Source organism: Salvia miltiorrhiza, chromosome 1, assembly GCF_028751815.1.
Source record: "Salvia miltiorrhiza cultivar Shanhuang (shh) chromosome 1, IMPLAD_Smil_shh, whole genome shotgun sequence".
Lineage (NCBI taxonomy): Eukaryota > Viridiplantae > Streptophyta > Magnoliopsida > Lamiales > Lamiaceae > Salvia > Salvia miltiorrhiza.
This window is the reverse complement of record NC_080387.1, coordinates 34,035,442-34,055,406: the sequence shown is the minus strand read 5'-3', so window position 1 is coordinate 34,055,406 and position 19,965 is coordinate 34,035,442. Positions and strand designations below refer to the sequence as shown.

At 37.5% G+C, this 19,965-nt stretch overlaps 2 long non-coding RNA genes across 2 annotated transcripts; both read right to left on the bottom strand.

The window, feature by feature from the left end:
• Positions 1-4,206: 4,206 nt before the first annotated feature.
• On the bottom strand, positions 4,207-5,072 carry LOC131021610 (uncharacterized). Its single transcript, XR_009101010.1, has 2 exons — positions 4,992-5,072; positions 4,207-4,483 (listed from the first exon to the last, which is right to left on the bottom strand). It is a non-coding gene; the product is annotated as an uncharacterized LOC131021610 (long non-coding RNA).
• Positions 5,073-14,017: 8,945 nt separating this feature from the next.
• LOC131021602 (uncharacterized) lies at positions 14,018-14,844 on the bottom strand. The gene is made up of 2 exons (XR_009101009.1): positions 14,764-14,844; positions 14,018-14,255 (listed from the first exon to the last, which is right to left on the bottom strand). It is a non-coding gene; the product is annotated as an uncharacterized LOC131021602 (long non-coding RNA).
• Positions 14,845-19,965: the final 5,121 nt, after the last annotated feature.

Sequence of the window (19,965 nt, the reverse complement as noted above, 5' to 3'; positions counted from 1 at the left end):
TCAAAATAAATAAATAAATAGAATGATAAATGTATTCACACTCATTAGATATTTTAGTGGCATAATTGACTCCAATCATTTAAAATTGTAATCTATATATATATAAAAGCAAAATAAACTTTATCCTACGTGGCAGCATATAATCACTCTATTTCAATTTTTCTCAATTCTCATTCATTCTTATATTTTTCAATATCTCTAATCAAACTCCACCTCTAATAAAACTCCATCTATTAAAAAAATTATAAAAATCAATAATATATAAATCTATAAAAATCAATCAATAGTATCACTTATATAATATATGTAAGTTACTCCAACGAATATAACATTAATATGCATTTTTTGAGTTTCAAGTTGTACAATTAATAACAATATAATGCTCCAACGAATTTTACATTAATATGCAGAATATATACATCAACTTATTCCAACGAATTTTAAATTCATATGCAGATCATATACATCAAAATACTAATTAGTTAACATCTGAGTTTCAATTACATATCCCAAATTTAATTATTATTTTTTTCAATAATCATTCATTCTTTTATTTTTAAAATTTTAATTAATTTTCAGTAATAATAATTTATGAATATGTCTAAGATTTATAGTTTATAGTTTTGATTTAGATATTACATTGTTCTTATGACTTTTTTTTAACGGATTTTGCAGTTTACAGATGATCAAATAATAGCATTGGTTGAAATTGAGAAGTTGTTTATTGCTAATTTCACCAGTTTAACCAATTTTCCTGGCATGTCGTTATCAAACGGAACTTTCATATCTAATTCAGACAATCTACTGATATTAGAAGAGATGTCTTACAACATGGAAGAAATAAAAAAAGGCAACGTTAAACTATATGTCTATATCCCTCTTTGACATATGAACAAAGAATGATATATGAAAAAAACATGGAAGAAATGAAAGAAGACAACGTTAAACTATATGTCTATACCCCTCTTTGACAGATGAGCAAATAATGATTTATGAAAAAAATAATGGCTGTGGTTGATAGTGGTGTAGGGAGGATTTTTCTTTCTATATGAATATAACATCATTATTGTTGTCTATGGCAGTACTACACACTCTAAATTCGGTATACCATTAGATTGCCACAAAATGTAATTTTTTATAGCTATTAATTTTGAAAATTAAAAAATGCAACTTTAATTTGTTTTGAGTTCATCCTCCATTTTAGAAAATAGAAAAAGTATTAAAATATAAAAATTACTAATTCTCTTTATGTGTGTATGTATGTATTTATATGGTCAGAATGGTTGGTCTAATATGTTTTTCTCATTAGTTAAAATTCGTTATTTTGCTATTTAAGTTTTGATTAATTATCTTCCTTTGTACAGAAAATGAATGAGTACACATTTGATAAAAGTACATTTTGATTTCAAATATACATATTACATATAATAATTTTCTCATAAGAAACAGGCAAATGCTTCTGGTTCGAATATAGAAGAAACCAAAGAATTTGAGGAATGGATACTTAAAATAGGTGGCTGTACTGTCGGTCAAAGTCTTGGTAATGGAGAATCTGTTGTGACATTATCAGAAGACATTCTTATACGTGATGCAACAAATCCTATTGCAGCTATAGTGGAAAACACATATCATGCATTTGACCTATAAATGTTTAAGAATAGATCTATCTTGCCCCCCACCAATGAGATAGTTGATGCGATAAATGATGACGTCATGTCTTTAATGTCTATCAAAGAAAGGGTTTGCCTAAGTTCAAACAACATTCACAAAGAAGATGGACAAGTGGACCTCAATGAACAGGTATTTTCGGACGAATATCTAAACACGATCAAGTGTTCACGATTGTCGAGTCATGAAATTAAGAGGGATGCATAATCATGCCTTTTAGAAATATTGATCCATCTAATGAGCTTTGCAATGACACTAGGCTAATAGTAACTAAACTTAGAGAACGCGTAATTGAAGGCAAATTCATTTCAGGAAAAAATGTGGGCAAATAGTTTCCTATAGCTGGAATGATTATGAGTCCATCAGATTTCACTAAATTTTCAATTTGGTTTTAGAGAAGACAATTCTCTATGAGTGTTTATTTTGCTATGAAAATAAATAAAAATCAGGGACAATTCATGGACAACCATACATGTCAAATTTAATAATTTATTCAAACTTTGATAGTTTAAGTCATTAATGATTTTATTTAATCTATTTTTTTTTTAGTTATTGGTTCCAGCTACAGGCATCTAATTTAGGTACGTTTCAAATAATTGTTCCAATTTCTCTTTGGGTTGAAACTATGCTTACATATAAATTTCATAAAGACATTTAAATTAGATCAATTTCAAATAAATATTACAGCCTTTTACTTTAAAATAATTTTATTAAATTCTCTATTTTAGTGAAAAGAAATTCATAAAACAAAAAATATAATATTAAATAATTTTATAAATTTATATTTTAATAGATCCCGTCGAATTTCGACGGGTCATTTACTAGTAAGTATTATGAAACAAAATAGTCACTAAATTTGAATGTCGCTCTCGTTAATAGCAAAAAAATATTCACTTTTACTTTCAAGTATTTTTTTTTCTCTTGATTCTAGATTATTAATCATTTCTTTACTATCTTTAGCTAAAAAATATTTTACTTTTCATTTTTATTCCTTATTGGAGAAAAATCAAGAAAAAGGTATATATATATATATATATATATATATATATGAGATATAAAATTTAAAATATAATCATCAAGTATTTGATATGGCACAATAGATTTATTGGAGTATTAATTACTACGAATTACTATACTCAAAGCATAAATTACTAAATTATAATGGGGTAATTGTCTTTAAATCCATAAATTTTTTTGGAATTGATTTTTGTTCCCAATTTGAAAAATCGACTTCTAAATCCATAATATTTTGTTTTTGTCTTAAATTTGTCAGGTGATCGATTTTTCTTGCGTCGGCGCCGGAAATGACACGGTGGCAGTCGGAATTGACACGGTAGCACATTTATGACATGTAGAAAAAAAATTAAAAAAAAAACCCACATCATCATCTTTCCCAATCTCCCTCACCCCCAAACCCTAATTCTCCACGCCCCCACCCGCCTCCGCCCCCTCCCCTTCTCCCACCCTCCATCGCCGCGACCTCCCTCATCCACACACAGCAGGAAGATGGGCGGCCAAATTCGAACAGAATAGGCCCTCTTTTGAGCAACCTAGAGGTAAAATCTCGTCCCAATTTTATATTCCCTAAACATATTTTGGTAATTCGATAAATTGAATCGTGTTTTCTCTTGCTTCAACTGCGCAATTCGGCGCGTTTCAGTTGTTGGATAGGTCTAACCTTCCGCCAGCGTCGGTGAGCCTTTCATGGCGTCACTCCGCCATGAAACCTTTGAACGCTGAGCCCAATAGCGTTGATTCGATCGTTTCATCGAGTACGACCTTGGCTGTTCCTTGTACGTAGCGAAAAATTCATTAAGGATTGTTCTGTGCGGATGAGGAAGGTGACGACGACGAGGGGTGGGGGAAGGGGCGGCGGTGGCGGCGACGGGTGGGGGGAGGGGAATTAGGATTTGGGGTTGGGGGAGGTTGGGGATGATGTTGTGGGGTTTTTTTTTTCTTTTTTCACATGTCATAAATTTGCCACCATGTCATTTTCGGCGCCAATGTAAGAAAAAACCGGTCATCCGACAAATTTGAGACATAAACAAAAGGTTATAAATCTAGAAGTCGGTTTTTCAAATTAGGAGCAAACACCAATTCTTAGAAAACGTTAAGAATTTACAGGCAATTGCCCCAATTATAATTAAAATTTCAAATATTGCTCCCTTTGTCCCATAAGAGTGTGCATGATTGTTGTTGGCAAAGGTTTTAATAAATATTAGGTTATTGTGCTATTAGTAGAAGAAGAGGCCCATTTTTATTAGTGGAAGAAGGGTTCAAAAAAGGAAAGTGCGCACTCTTATGAGACGTCGCAAACACCAATTCTTAGAAAACGTTAAGAATTTACAGGCAATTGCCCCAATTATAATTAAAATTTCAAATATTACTCCCTCTGTCCTATAAGAGTGTGCATGATTGTTGTTGTCACAGCCCGCCCTAACTAAGGATAGTTAAGCCGAGTGATCTACGACTAGGGATGGGGTTAAAGAAGAAGGGGAAGAAAAGGGGCGTCATTTATAGCCGTAAAACTTACTCATCTTAATAAAACTCGTCATTTTTATTCATGAATACTCAATTGAAAATAGTCTATGAAAGACAGCATAAAACTTAATTAATATCATTAATCAAGTTATACATCATATGAAACCATTCTCTTAAGACTCAAAGTATGACATAACATACTATAACATCAACAACATCTTGCAGCGGAAAGTAGCCAGACATATGTATGAAGACATATTCTAGACAGGTTAACTATTTATTAACAACCCTGGAAACTCCGCTCATTGCAGCACCATCATCACATCAGCTCAACCTGCACATTTAGAAAACATATGCAGGGCTGAGTACAAAAGCACTCAGTGGGCACGTATGCCTAGGTATAAAATACATGCTTAAAGACTGTAAACTGTCATGCCATCATAAATAGTACAGCAAGGGGGTTTTTCGCTAAAAAGGCCCAAGCTTACTAAATTCATTTGTGATTCTTAAGGTTCGTCTGCAGACTAAGTTCTCTTGTAATCTATCATATCTGAAGCTATGTGCCGGAGAGGTGGCCACCTCTCACGGTCACTTGACCGGCCAACCCGCTAGATGACTCACGGTCACTGGTGTACACTAGCCCTGGCAGGATAGCTATCAACTGCTCAGGACCCGAATTCGATTGCATCATTGGCAAAGCCAAAGCAGATAGATATCATACTAAAATTTAAACATTTTATGGCAAGACAATATTTGAAATAACTTCAATTAATTTAGTCATGAAATAACTTGCTTGAACGTAACATTTAAACTCATTTGATATATATGAAAGTAATGCCCACCTGGATAGGCAAAGCCTGAAGATCATACACATATAACTTGTCTTGGGAAAACAACGCTAATCCCCTTGGTCCACAAAGCCTACAAGAAATTCTATTCTTAATAGGTCTCCTTAATCTTTTCTTAAGTCATAGAGGACGTGCTAGACATTCTTTGATTCATCACGCCGAGTTCTCAAAATTTAATAATAAAGATTGAAAACTAATTTTCTTGAGTCAAGGACACCAACAATATCCTTACTCGATTTTCTTAAATAATTGGAATTATAAATAAAATCAATTAAATCATAAATACTTTTATTGCAAAATATAATGCAATATCATGTCATGCTTAGCATATAATAAGTAATTTACTTATAATATGCACATAATAATAATTTAATATTATTATGCAAATCATTCTTTAAATTAATTAATTAAACTAATTATAAAGTCTAATTAATATAAGAAGGCAGCCCATTTTAATTAAATGGTGATAGCCCAAACTTAAACATATGCAGCCCATCTTTTAATAAAATCAGAGGCCCAACATAATTAAATAAACATGAGCCCAACTGAATTAAATCAAGAGCCCAGGCAATTTAATTAAAATCGGCCCATCATAGGCCCAACCTCAAACCCAACTCTCAAGCCCAACAACCCAACCTAGCTTATCTTTTCTTCCTTTCCTCCCTCACGCCTGCGCCTCTTCTCTCACGCTGAAACTCTCTCTCTGCTTCGGTTCCTCGCTTCTTCCCTCATCTCACGCCGCCGCCAAAGCTTGCCGGAGCAACAGCGACGGCCGCTGACGACGTTCGGATCTCCCTCCTCAGGTCGACGGCACCAAGGCCGCCGGCTATCACCCCTCTTCTCACTCAAACAGAAACCCGCTCTCTCTCGGCTCACATAGATCCGCTGTTGCCTCCTTCTGAAAATGCAGCGGACGACGGCAGCGGCTTCACGCCACCACCACCAGCGTCCTAGCCCCCAACTCTCTCTCTCCTTCTCCATCTTCGGTCGGGCAGCAGCAGAAGAAACGGACTGCCGCCGCACCTCCCTCTGTTAACAAATCCGGAGGGCGCGGTCAGTGGCTCCACGCCTCGTCGCCTCATCTCCCTCCCCTTCGCGCAATTCCGGCCGCCTTCCTTCTGGAACTCCGGCGAACGACAGCTATAAGCCGCGCCGCCCTCACCTCCGGCAACCGCAGCGATGCCACGGCCGCCGCCCTCTTCCCCTGCCTAATTCAGCCATCACCGCCGATTCCCAGCCCTCAAGCTCTCTCTCTCTCTCACTTACTCGGCCAGACTGACAGCAGCCGCTTCACGCCACTACAGCCGTCTGCCGGCTCACAGCCAAACGCTCATTCCCTGACTTGACTCGGCAGCCGACGGCAGTAGCTTCGCCCCGCCGTCGCCGCTCACCACCATCTCAGCCCCGATTTAAAAGCAAACAAGCTCAAGACTCTGACTTTTCTCTCATTTGACACTTTGATATAAACACTTGCGTGTATGCACAGAATATGTATGCATATATATAATATGAATGTCATTTTTCAAAAGTTTGAATGTGTTGTTGTGTATATATCGAATTTGTACATGATTTGGACAAGTTTGAAGCTTGATGCACGATGTATGAACAGAGGTAAGCAGAGAATAGCAGGTGATTACCTTGTGAGAAATTTCAGTGAATATTTGATCCTACTTGCTTGTTGGAAAGGAGAATGGGCTAGACGGATGTTCTTGGCTGAACTTGAGCTCTTTGAAGGAGTATATGTTGAGATTGGTGACTTGTGATTTATTGAGAAGAGTGGGAACATGACTTCAATATTAACTTAAATTTTGCAGGAGGCGTGTTGGGGAATTTGATTGACTCCAGCATGGGTTGGTGAATAGGGCAGCTGCGATTGGGTGAATAAGGGGGCAGCTGTGATTGCTTGTTTTTAGCTGACTTTTGGGCTAAAAACATGGCGTAAGGCTGACTTTGGGGCTGAAAATGGGGCATTTGATTGCCTCTGCCAAGCATGGCATAAAACACGAATTTTGGGCTGCTTGAATAGGTGTAGGGCGGCTGATGGGAGGTATGAGTGTAAGTGAGTTGAGTGAGGATTGATAATTAAAATCCCTCAGGACTGAATTATTGGAACTGTAATAATTCCTCAGGGTTTGCTAATTAAAAGCTCGTAAAAATGCTTGAATGCTAAATTAAATAAATATGCAATGCATATAAACTTAATAACTAAATTTACAAATGCTTTTGTAAATTATTTTTGTTGGAATTAAAATAAATTCTTTTTCTCAATCCGACGTGAATCATCTTAAATCTAAGTTTAAAATTATTCTAAACTTAATATAAATGGGTGGGGTGTTACATCCCTCCCTCCTTATAAAAATTCCGTCCTCGGAATTGCATATCTGGTATTCTTGCTTGGGATACTGATCATTTGTTTTATTCATCTCTTTTGTGGCCTTTTCCATCCTGTGATGGTTCCACTACATGACGAGAACAATATTATTGCCTCGTAAAACTTGAACCTTGTGATCAAGTATCTGGGCGGTTGGGGGGTGGTTAGGGGTAGGGTAGGTTTAAATATTTTAGGATATTAACCCGTTAGTCGTTAAATATCTCGTTTCGTCTCGTTTTAACGACTAACTACTCATACTCTTCGTTACTCGCCCTCTCAGCTCCTACTCACTTTCATTACACTCGTAATTCTATATAAATATAGAAAACACAGGCTCGTTCTCGAAATTCTGATAAACGAGCTCGGTTCATTTATCGAGAAATCCCAGTTTACTATTCACTCGTCGTCCGAAAATAAAAACTTTCATTATTGGACTCGTATATAAAAAAAAAAAAAAAACTAAGAATATTTCTCGATGACATGCACGTAAGATTTTGAAAGTCGACAAAAAGACGAAATAGCAGTATTTTATTATTCATCGTCAAAAAGTCACAATTTTCAAAAACGTCTTAACGGTCTCAGATCTCACTTCCGAGTTCACCGTTCTCATTCAAATAATTATCATATCTCCATTGGACCTTATCCAATGCAATCGACTTATTACTCAATTGTCGAATTTTATGATCTAGCATCATCTGAGGTCTCTCTTCATAACTGAAGTCTGGTTCTAAGATCATTTATTCTTAGTAAACCTCATGGTTTGCGTCGAAATGTATATATATCCTCTCAATTGTGACACGTGAAACACGTTATGCACATTTCCAAAGCTAGGTGGCAAAGCCAACCTATACGCTATTGGATCTATCTTTTGCAATATCTCGTAAGGACTTATAACTCTGGGTCTAAGCTGTCCTTTAACTCCAATCTATTCATCCCCTTTGAGGGTGAAACCTTCAAGAAAAACTTTGTCTCCTATCTCGAAACTTTGTCTCACATCTTATAGGCAAACTCAATTAGTGGCAACACATTCTCCCGATTTACTCATCTATCAAGGATAGTAGTTCTTATCATATCTTCTATCGTCTGCTATGCTAAAATTCATCCTTGTACCCAACTCTTTCTGTAACTCATCCAAAAACGTGATGTAATTTTTTTTTTTTTTTTTTTTTTGAGGTGATCTACACCGGTACTCAATGCAATCTTATAATGTCACGAACATACAATTGTGCTAACTTATCTGGTCCATACACGATTAGGATCGGTATGAAATGGGCAGATTTTGTTAGTCGATCTACAATCACCCAAATTGTTGTATTTCCTCTTTGACTTTTGGGTAAAGCTGTCACAAAATCCATCTCTATGTGATCCCATTTCCACTTGGGAATCTCCAACGGTTTTAACTTCCCATAGGGTCGTTGGTGTAATGCTTTCACTTGCTGACAAGCTAAGCATCGCTCTACAAACGAAGCTATGTCTCATTTCATTCCGTCCCACAAAAATCTATTTTTCACAACCTGATACATCTTTGTGCCTCCTGGGTGGGCGGTGTAAGGCGTGTCATGAGTCTCACTCATGATCGTATTCTTAAGTTCATCATCGCGGGGAATGCATCTTCTCCCCTCAAATAAGATAGCATTGTCTGATGTTTTTTTTTTTTTTTGTAACTCTTGAGATCTCCTGCTCTTATCCTTTCTCGTAACTTGTTCATTGTCTCATCTTTCCTTGTGCTTCAATCACCATTTTCCTCAAACTAGGCATCGTCGCAACAATACTCGCTATCGTCTCTGGTGGTTTTATCATCTCTATCCTCATCTTGTCAAAGTCCTTTATAAGCTCATCCTCTCTCGTGAGAAGACATCCTAACTTTGACGAGACCTTTCGGCTCAATGCATCGGCTACTACATTGGCCTTGCCAGGGTGATAATTAATGTCGCAGTTAACATCCTTTACTAATTCGAGCCATCTCCTTTGCCTCATGTTAATATCCTTATGCTCGAAAAAGTATTTCAAAGTTTTGTGGTTCGTGAAAATCTCACATCTAACTCCGTAGAGATGATGTCTCCAAATTTTCAGGGCATGCACAACGGCTGCAAGCTCTAAATCATGCGTTGGATAATTTATCTCGTGGGGTCTAAGTTATCGTGATGCATAGACTATAACTCTTTCTTCTTGCATCAAAACACATCCTAGCCCACTCTCTAACGCATCTGCGTAGATGGTATACTCTTTATCCATTTCTAGGACTATCAGCACTGGTGCTGTAGTCAATTTCCTTTAAGCTCTTAAAAACTCTTTTCACACTCCTCTTTCCAATTGTATTTAGCTTATTTTCTAAGTAATTGTGTCATCGGTCTTGCTATCGTGGAAAATCCTTCAATAAACCTCTGATAGTATCCTGCTAAGCCTAAAAAGTTGAGAATCTTGTTAGGCGTAGTTGGTGATCTCCACTCATGTACAGCTTGTACCTTGACGGGGTCAACTTTAATTCCTTCAGATGATATAACATGTCCTAGTAAAGTTACTTTGTTCAACCAAAACTCGCACTTGGTGAATTTGGCAAAAAGCTTCTCAACTCTTAGTGTTTCCAACATCGTTTTCAAATGTTTTGGAGCTCATGTTCATTCTTCGAATAGATGAGAATATCATCTATGAAAACTAGGACAAATTTATCCAGTTATTGATGAAAACTCAATTCGTGTGATCCATGAAAACTACTGGTGCTTTTGTCAAACCGAATGGCATAACTACGAACTCATAGTGCTCATACCTCATTTGAAAAGCTGTCTTAGGTGTATCCTTCTGTCAAAAATTTGAACTGGTGGTAATATGATCTCAAGTCAACTTTCAAGAAAAACTCGCTCCTCGTAATTGATCAAACAAGTCATCTATCCTCGGCAAAGGATATTTGTTCTTGAGTGTCAATTTATTCAGATCTCGATAATCTATGCACATTCTCAACGTGCCATCCTTCTTTTTGACAAAAATGACTGGTGCTTCCCACGGGGATACACTAAGTCTAATAAAACCTAACTCGAGCAATTCTTGTAGCTGAATCTTCAGCTCTTGTAGCTCCTTAGGCGCCATTCTATAGGGTGCCTTCGACACTAGTGCTGATCCAGGTTCTAGATCGATAGTGAACTCCAACTGTCTTGTTGGTGGCAATCCTGGTAAAACCTCGGAAAATACATCTCTATATTCCCTTATCACTGCTACATCCTCAAAGTTTATTTTTTTTTTTACTTGATTATCCTTCATCATTCAAGTAAACTAGGTAAGCTTGTGCTCCTTTCTTCTTTACCAATTTCGACGCCTGAAGTGCCGAAACGATTGGAACTCTCTTCTTTCTATCAATGCCGTGAAAACATGTCTATTCCTTCCCAGGTGGTTGAAAAGTTATCTGTCTCTTCTTACAATCAATCGGGGCAAAGTTCTCTGCTAACCAGTCCATCCTTAGAATAATGTCTACGTTCCACATAGGCATTAAGTGCAAGGTTCTTATTTTCATCTTTAGTGATCCTAACTCAACTCTAATTTAGAAATCATGTGAGAAACTGTAGTAGCTCTTCCTACAGGAGTGATTACTCTCAACTTGGGACTAGCTCGTTTTGGTTCGAGTTTGGAGGTAACATGCTTCAAACACTTAAAGAATGCGAGGCTCCTGTATTAAACAGGATTCTAACTGGTGCATCCAATAACTTGCCCATACTACCTTAAAGTCCTGTCTTAAACCGGCATTTAAAACTCAGACATCTCTTCACCAGTATCCATCTTCTGATGAGCGAACGTGATAGCTCACAGAATTCTCAATTATACTCTACAACCGATTTCTTTCCTTGCATCAAACTTCGATAATCAGCTTCTCGCTGCTTACTGTACTCCTCGGTACATACTTCTCAAGAGTAGTCTTAAATTGTTCTCAAGTATAGTTTACCAGTTGCTCAGGTGTTAAAGTCCTCTGACGTGCCTCTCACTAGTCTTATACATTAAAAGAATCTACTAGGATAACTCAAAAGTTGTAAGGGTTCAATCCTAGAACGACATCAAAACAAATTGTTCAAGAGACTCAAATGAATGACCAGAGGGTAGAATGAAGTAACTACCAGGTCGAACAAAATGACCTAGAGTAAGAACCCATCTGGCTTTTCAACCGAAAGTTGAAACACATGGGTTTATAAACCCAAAACACGTCTACTGAGATTTGGATCATGCGGACTGGCCAGGTCCAACATAATCACTCCCCAGTCACACGGGATATACTATCCCGAACTTGGAAATTCTGTGTCTTCTAAACCCTCAACATACTATACATTAACAAAACTTAAGTTCACACCAGCAAGCTAAAAGCTTAAACTCAGGGTCCTATGTTCTAGACTCTTGTTTCGAAAGTTCAATATTTTTCGACTCTCCTCTCATGTTGCGGTGGTGGTGGCGGAGTATTATCCTGCCTATCCTTCACATCACACTCTTGATGACATCTTTGAGGCATTTTTGAAATCACAAAAGGAAAACTCAACTCGACCAACGCTCTAAGCATCCTCGAAATTCAAGTTCAATTTACTAACTCAACTTTAAGGAAACCCTCACGGTCACCTTAACATTCATCTGTAAGGCAATAAGCACTCACGAAATGCTAACAAAAAGACCACTATGGTCAACCTAATATATCCATCAGTAGAATGCCTCTTTTTAGAGGACTTACATAAAGGGGTTATTTAAACCCTACAAAAATCATAGTATCTATCGTAATGTCCCTTCTAAACCGACACCATTAATAGTACTATGTCTCGGTTTGGACCTCCTACGGTAATTGCTACCAGTTAACTCATCTAATTGCTACTTTAGCACACTAGGAACATCCATCTATTTAACATCAATAGGGTACTATATTCGCATGCTTATCTATCATCATGTCAAAATCTCAAGTACCAGTATCTCCTAAGTAAGTTATATACATTGCAATGTAATTGCAACTAATCAAAAATGAGGGTGTACCGCGCATACTCTCAAGATCATCCTTAGCTCTAGCCTACATCGACTTCTCTTCTCATCCTCATCAACTCTAGCCCTCCTCGGCTACTTCTCATCCTCATTATCGTTTATCATTTTATCATCTTTGGTAACTGATACTCAAGGATCGACTCGATATCTACTACACTCTTCTAGAGTCCCTAGTAGAAAACAGGCATCCGATCAGTAGATCCGCATAGAAAATCTGGGTATCTGTAACAAATCCCATCTCCTGTGGGTCCAATGCTCAAGACGACATGTCCCATCATATTGAGTGGCTTTCTTCCTTGCTCAATCCTACCACTCGATTGGTAGCACGGGGACTAGGTGCACGATGCCATCCAGTCTAGTAACAACCATAAAGGCTTTCATCCTTTCATAGTCTATGAACATGTGTTTGAAAATCTGCTAGGGCATCTCTGTACCACATACTGTACGCCTCGTCCTCGTATCCGATCTTCCATGAGTTCGATCTCACAGCAGTCCACTTTCGTGCAGTGCCAACAGTCTGGCCAACCTATAAGGAGAACTTAAAGGTGACTCTAGGAACTAACTCTACTTGGCTCCAGCAACAGAAATAAACAAAACATAACTTAGCAAAACTCCTACTAAGCAGTACTGTTATCTTAAAACTCAAGCTCAAAACATCTAAATTCTCATCTCGTCCCGTCTTTACTTAGTAGGAAATCCCTCTAAACAATGATATTAGATCCCTTAATCTAAATCATCGTGACTCAGTAAGACAACTCAACAATTCACTCTCAAAGCCATCTCCAAAGACTATGGCTCATGATACCTCCTCAAGTACCATTAAGGTTGCGTGAGCAAAACTCGCGTCACCAAACAACTCAACATATCGTACAATATCTCATTGCAGCATGCTAATAACTCATCATTAATCATGCTATTATACTCAAGCTCATAACTCAAACTCATAACTCAAACCAACAAGTACTTAATGCAATTGCTAATTCTCTCAAGCTTTAGCTCTAAGTTCTCATTTCATCCTTCTACTTAGTAGAAAATCTCTCTTAATAATGACATTAGATTCCTTCATCTAAATCATCGTGACTTATCACAACTGCTCAAACAATTCTCATCACAAAACATCTCAAATACATCACATCATAACTCATAATTATGCATCTTCAATCATATAACATCATATGATATAAACGCTCTCATGATTCATCATGTAACGTCAACATATGCTCTTACAACATAATAACTCATTATTAATCATGTTGTCATCCTCAAACTCAAACTATGCATCTTCAAAGCATAACATCATAACTCATCATATAACCTCAACATCGTGCTCTTCAAAATTTAACGTCAAATAAACTTTGAAATTTTACATACCTCGTTGAGCCTGGTGTGATGGTGCGCTGAGCTCACGGTTGTTAATAACTATTAGTCTAGTGACTCATTCTAGACTAAACTCAAGACTTCTAATTCAGAGCTTAACCTTCGCTCTGATACCACTCTGTCACAGCCCGCCCTAACTAAGGATAGTTAAGCCGAGTGATCTACGACTAGGGATGGGGTTAAAGAAGAAGGGGAAGAAAAGGGGCGTCATTTATAGCCGTAAAACTTACTCATCTTAATAAAACTCGTCATTTTTATTCATGAATACTCAATTGAAAATAGTCTATGAAAGACAGCATAAAACTTAATTAATATCATTAATCAAGTTATACATCATATGAAACCATTCTCTTAAGACTCAAAGTATGACATAACATACTATAACATCAACAACATCTTGCAGCGGAAAGTAGCCAGACATATGTATGAAGACATATTCTAGACAGGTTAACTATTTATTAACAACCCTGGAAACTCCGCTCATTGCAGCACCATCATCACATCAGCTCAACCTGCACATTTAGAAAACATATGCAGGGCTGAGTACAAAAGCACTCAGTGGGCACGTATGCCTAGGTATAAAATACATGCTTAAAGACTGTAAACTGTCATGCCATCATAAATAGTACAGCAAGGGGGTTTTTCGCTAAAAAGACCCAAGCTTACTAAATTCATTTGTGATTCTTAAGGTTCGTCTACAGACTAAGTTCTCTTGTAATCTATCATATCTGAAGCTATGTGCCGGAGAGGTGGCCACCTCTCACGGTCACTTGACCGGCCAACCCGCTAGATGACTCACGGTCACTGGTGTACACTAGCCCTGGCAGGATAGCTATCAACTGCTCAGGACCCGAATTCGATTGCATCATTGGCAAAGCCAAAGCAGATAGATATCATACTAAAATTTAAACATTTTATGGCAAGACAATATTTGAAATAACTTCAATTAATTTAGTCATGAAATAACTTGCTTGAACGTAACATTTAAACTCATTTGATATATATGAAAGTAATGCCCACCTGGATAGGCAAAGCCTGAAGATCATACACATATAACTTGTCTTGGGAAAACAACGCTAATCCCCTTGGTCCACAAAGCCTACAAGAAATTCTATTCTTAATAGGTCTCCTTAATCTTTTCTTAAGTCATAGAGGACGTGCTAGACATTCTTTGATTCATCACGCCGAGTTCTCAAAATTTAATAATAAAGATTGAAAACTAATTTTCTTGAGTCAAGGACACCAACAATATCCTTACTCGATTTTCTTAAATAATTGGAATTATAAATAAAATCAATTAAATCATAAATACTTTTATTGCAAAATATAATGCAATATCATGTCATGCTTAGCATATAATAAGTAATTTACTTATAATATGCACATAATAATAATTTAATATTATTATGCAAATCATTCTTTAAATTAATTAATTAAACTAATTATAAAGTCTAATTAATATAAGAAGGCAGCCCATTTTAATTAAATGGTGATAGCCCAAACTTAAACATATGCAGCCCATCTTTTAATAAAATCAGAGGCCCAACATAATTAAATAAACATGAGCCCAACTGAATTAAATCAAGAGCCCAGGCAATTTAATTAAAATCGGCCCATCATAGGCCCAACCTCAAACCCAACTCTCAAGCCCAACAACCCAACCTAGCTTATCTTTTCTTCCTTTCCTCCCTCACGCCTGCGCCTCTTCTCTCACGCTGAAACTCTCTCTCTGCTTCGGTTCCTCGCTTCTTCCCTCATCTCACGCCGCCGCCAAAGCTTGCCGGAGCAACAGCGACGGCCGCTGACGACGCTCGGATCTCCCTCCTCAGGTCGACGGCACCAAGGCCGCCGGCTATCACCCCTCTTCTCACTCAAACAGAAACCCGCTCTCTCTCGGCTCACATAGATCCGCTGTTGCCTCCTTCTGAAAATGCAGCGGACGACGGCAGCGGCTTCACGCCACCACCACCGGCGTCCTAGCCCCCAACTCTCTCTCTCCTTCTCCATCTTCGGTCGGGCAGCAGCAGAAGAAACGGACTGCCGCCGCACCTCCCTCTGTTAACAAATCCGGACGGCGCGGTCAGTGGCTCCACGCCTCGTCGCCTCATCTCCCTCCCCTTCGCGCAATTCCGGCCGCCTTCCTTCTGGAACTCCGGCGAACGACAGCTATAAGCCGCGCCGCCCTCACCTCCGGCAACCGCAGCGATGCCACGGCCGCCGCCCTCTTCCCCTGCCTAATTCAGCCATCACCGCCGATTCCCAGCCCTCAAGCTCTCTCTCTCTCTCTCACTTACTCGGCCAGACTGACAGCAGCCGCTTCACGCCACTACAGCCGTCTGCCGGCTCACAGCCAAACGCTCCTTCCCTGACTTGACTCGGCAGCCGACGGCAGTAGCTTCGCCCCGCCGTCGCCGCTCACCACCATCTCAGCCCCGATTTAAAAGCAAACAAGCTCAAGACTCTGACTTTTCTCTCATTTGACACTTTGATATAAACACTTGCGTGTATGCACAGAATATGTATGCATATATATAATATGAATGTCATTTTTCAAAAGTTTGAATGTGTTGTTGTGTATATATCGAATTTGTACATGATTTGGACAAGTTTGAAGCTTGATGCACGATGTATGAACAGAGGTAAGCAGAGAATAGCAGGTGATTACCTTGTGAGAAATTTCAGTGAATATTTGATCCTACTTGCTTGTTGGAAAGGAGAATGGGCTAGACGGATGTTCTTGGCTGAACTTGAGCTCTTTGAAGGAGTATATGTTGAGATTGGTGACTTGTGATTTATTGAGAAGAGTGGGAACATGACTTCAATATTAACTTAAATTTTGCAGGAGGCGTGTTGGGGAATTTGATTGACTCCAGCATGGGTTGGTGAATAGGGCAGCTGCGATTGGGTGAATAAGGGGGCAGCTGTGATTGCTTGTTTTTAGCTGACTTTTGGGCTAAAAACATGGCGTAAGGCTGACTTTGGGGCTGAAAATGGGGCATTTGATTGCCTCTGCCAAGCATGGCATAAAACACGAATTTTGGGCTGCTTGAATAGGTGTAGGGCGGCTGATGGGAGGTATGAGTGTAAGTGAGTTGAGTGAGGATTGATAATTAAAATCCCTCAGGACTGAATTATTGGAACTGTAATAATTCCTCAGGGTTTGCTAATTAAAAGCTCGTAAAAATGCTTGAATGCTAAATTAAATAAATATGCAATGCATATAAACTTAATAACTAAATTTACAAATGCTTTTGTAAATTATTTTTGTTGGAATTAAAATAAATTCTTTTTCTCAATCCGACGTGAATCATCTTAAATCTAAGTTTAAAATTATTCTAAACTTAATATAAATGGGTGGGGGTGTTACATATTATGTCCTATTTTTAAAGATATACTTTTATAATTCAACTTAAAATTCATTATCTTTTAATGGATTTACGGAAAGTGTTACATATATATATATATAGGGGGCCGCTCCAATGAGACCCCCTAATTTTAGTGAGATCTTGGGCACGATCTGGTGCGTTTATTTTATCAATCCTATGGCTGATATTGTATCTGGAGGGTGATTTTTTTTCGCAGGGTTCGAATCCTGGAGGGAGCAGAATATTTTAAAATTTGTTATTCATCAGTATATATTGCATTGTTCATCAGTATATACGGCCCTGTTCATCAGTATATATGTCTTATTCATCACGAATTTTTTAAATTTTATTTTTCATCAGTATATACATCTTGTTCATTAGATATACGTTTTGTTCATTAGTATATATGTCTTATTCATTATACTCATATTACACGAAAAATAGGGGGTCTCACTGGAGCGCGCCCCTATATATATATATATATAAAAGCCTAAATATGAGAATTAATTTACCCACATTGATAATATATCTTATAAAACTATTCACCCATAGAATATGTCTTGTAAAACTACTCAAAGCACAATTAATGTTGATAGGTGAGCATTGAATTTTGCAAAAGTTCTTATACTTTTCTTACATAAGTACAATTGTGTAAGAAAAGTAGTTAAAATTGTTCAAAATCTGAGAAAATGACAATAAAGACTAACTCACATTCATGTACTATAGGTTTGAAAATTTTGAAAAAATGAGGGCACGTTTGTGTGTTATAAAATATCAATACGAAGGCAAAAAAATTCATATTTATGTATATTGTGGACAAAAAAAATTAAAAAGCCAACGAACACAAAAGCCTTCGAAAAACCCTAGTCGTCTGCAGAAGCCGCGCGTGAAAATATAAGAGAAGGTGACTCTGCAAAAATTTGGATTGTAGTGAGGCTTTAATGCTCACGTTATGCATGCATTCTATTGCACATGAAATAATAGATTGAATTGTACTAAATGAACAATATATTTCACGTGAATTTGTACTAAAGAATCTAATATTAGTCCTTATAAGGTTGCATTTGTGAATGAGGAAAACACAAATTCAAATACTCAATAGATTCGTGAGTTTAGAGAAGAAATTGATAATAGAAACCCTAAAGATTTGAGAAGTGGTTTTTTTGCGAGAGGTGGTGCAATTTGTATTGAATTTCTGCCCTCAAAAGGTGATTCTCTCATATTCTTCGTATAAATTATAGTTTGCATGTTTGATTGTATGTTGATTTTAATGAAAAGAACACGTTTTTACATTATATTGATGTTATTAAGGACCCTGATTTGAAACTTCTTATATTTTTTTTATCTTGCTACGATAAATGTTATTCATTTGGATATAAAATATCTTATGATACCTTGATAATGTGTAAAACATGAAATTAATATGAATTAACCAACAAGCCGTTATCCTTTTTGGTGCACGGCTCGTTCCGAAGGACCTTCATTTTTGGAAGGCTTGTTGGTTAATTCATATTAATTTCATGTTTTATATAGGATTCAATTGATACACAAGTGAAAAATAACATTACAGATATTCACACTTATTGGATTAATTGATGTGTTCATGAAGGATAATAATAAATGTTTTTCTTTGGATATCAATTGCAACATATGTAAAACATCATAAAAACTCCAAAACTTCAACAAGCCTCCCAAAAAGTTGAGTCCGCAAGCAGAAGCCGTTCACCATTTTACAAGCGGATAGTGATCGCAGACGCAAATGTTTGGGAGGCTTGTTGAAGTTTGGAGTTTTTTGATGTTTTAGAAGCTTTTCCACTCTCAGATTTTGCAAATTGTAAATAGAAATTAGACGTCTATAGTTATGACCACCATTGACATGTCATGACAACTATGAGTTGTAATTATGACTGAGAAGTTGGACAAACAGACAATGTTTACCACAAAAGTTGAGTACACACGACATAATATAACTTAAGATACCTTGGTCATGCATAAAAGTGAAAAATAAGCTCAAAAAACCAACAAGCCTCCGAAAAATGATATTTCGGCGGCAGAAGCCATTGACGTTTTGGTCAACGGCTCATGCCGCCGGAATATCATTTTTCGGAGGCTTGTTATTTTCTGAGCTTATGTTACAGTTTTATGTAAATGCAATTGATAACAAAGTGAAATATTGAATTACAGATATTCAAATATCATGTCATAATTGTTTTTTTTTTCATAAAATAATAATAAAAAAAATCAAAACTACATAATCAACCCTCCGATGGTACGCAAAACTCATAGATGCTACTACCTATCTTGCGGCCTATAGTCAGGGGCGTGACGATCGCCCCACGTAATGCTCGGAGACCCTGAAGTCAAACGCTCCACAAACATGCACGCATAGATACCAGAGCTGCACTGGTTCGGTTGGTGAAACACCTCACCCATCTCGGCGTAGCGGATGTTCAATTTACGCCAACTGAGGTTCTCTATTGGATTCTAGAAAATGTTCGTCCTCTCAAACCAAAAAGCCACGTCAAGCAGCCTACTAAAAAGGCACTACAGCGGCTTCAGATCGATCAGCTGGGTCTGACGCGGTTGCGGCAACGTCTTGAAACCACTGAGAGTTGAAGACGTCACAGTTACCCGTGAGCATATCCACTCTACAGGTAATGAAACGCCGCCTATAAATATAGGCATAATGACATGCACACGCAAATACGTTTGTGTGCTGTAAAATATCAATACAAAGGTAAAAAAAATTTATATTTATGTATATTGTGAACAAAAAAATTAAAAAGCCAATGGATACAAAAGCCTTCGAAAAACCCTAGCCGTCTGCAGAAGCCGCACGTGAAAATTCCGCGCGGAT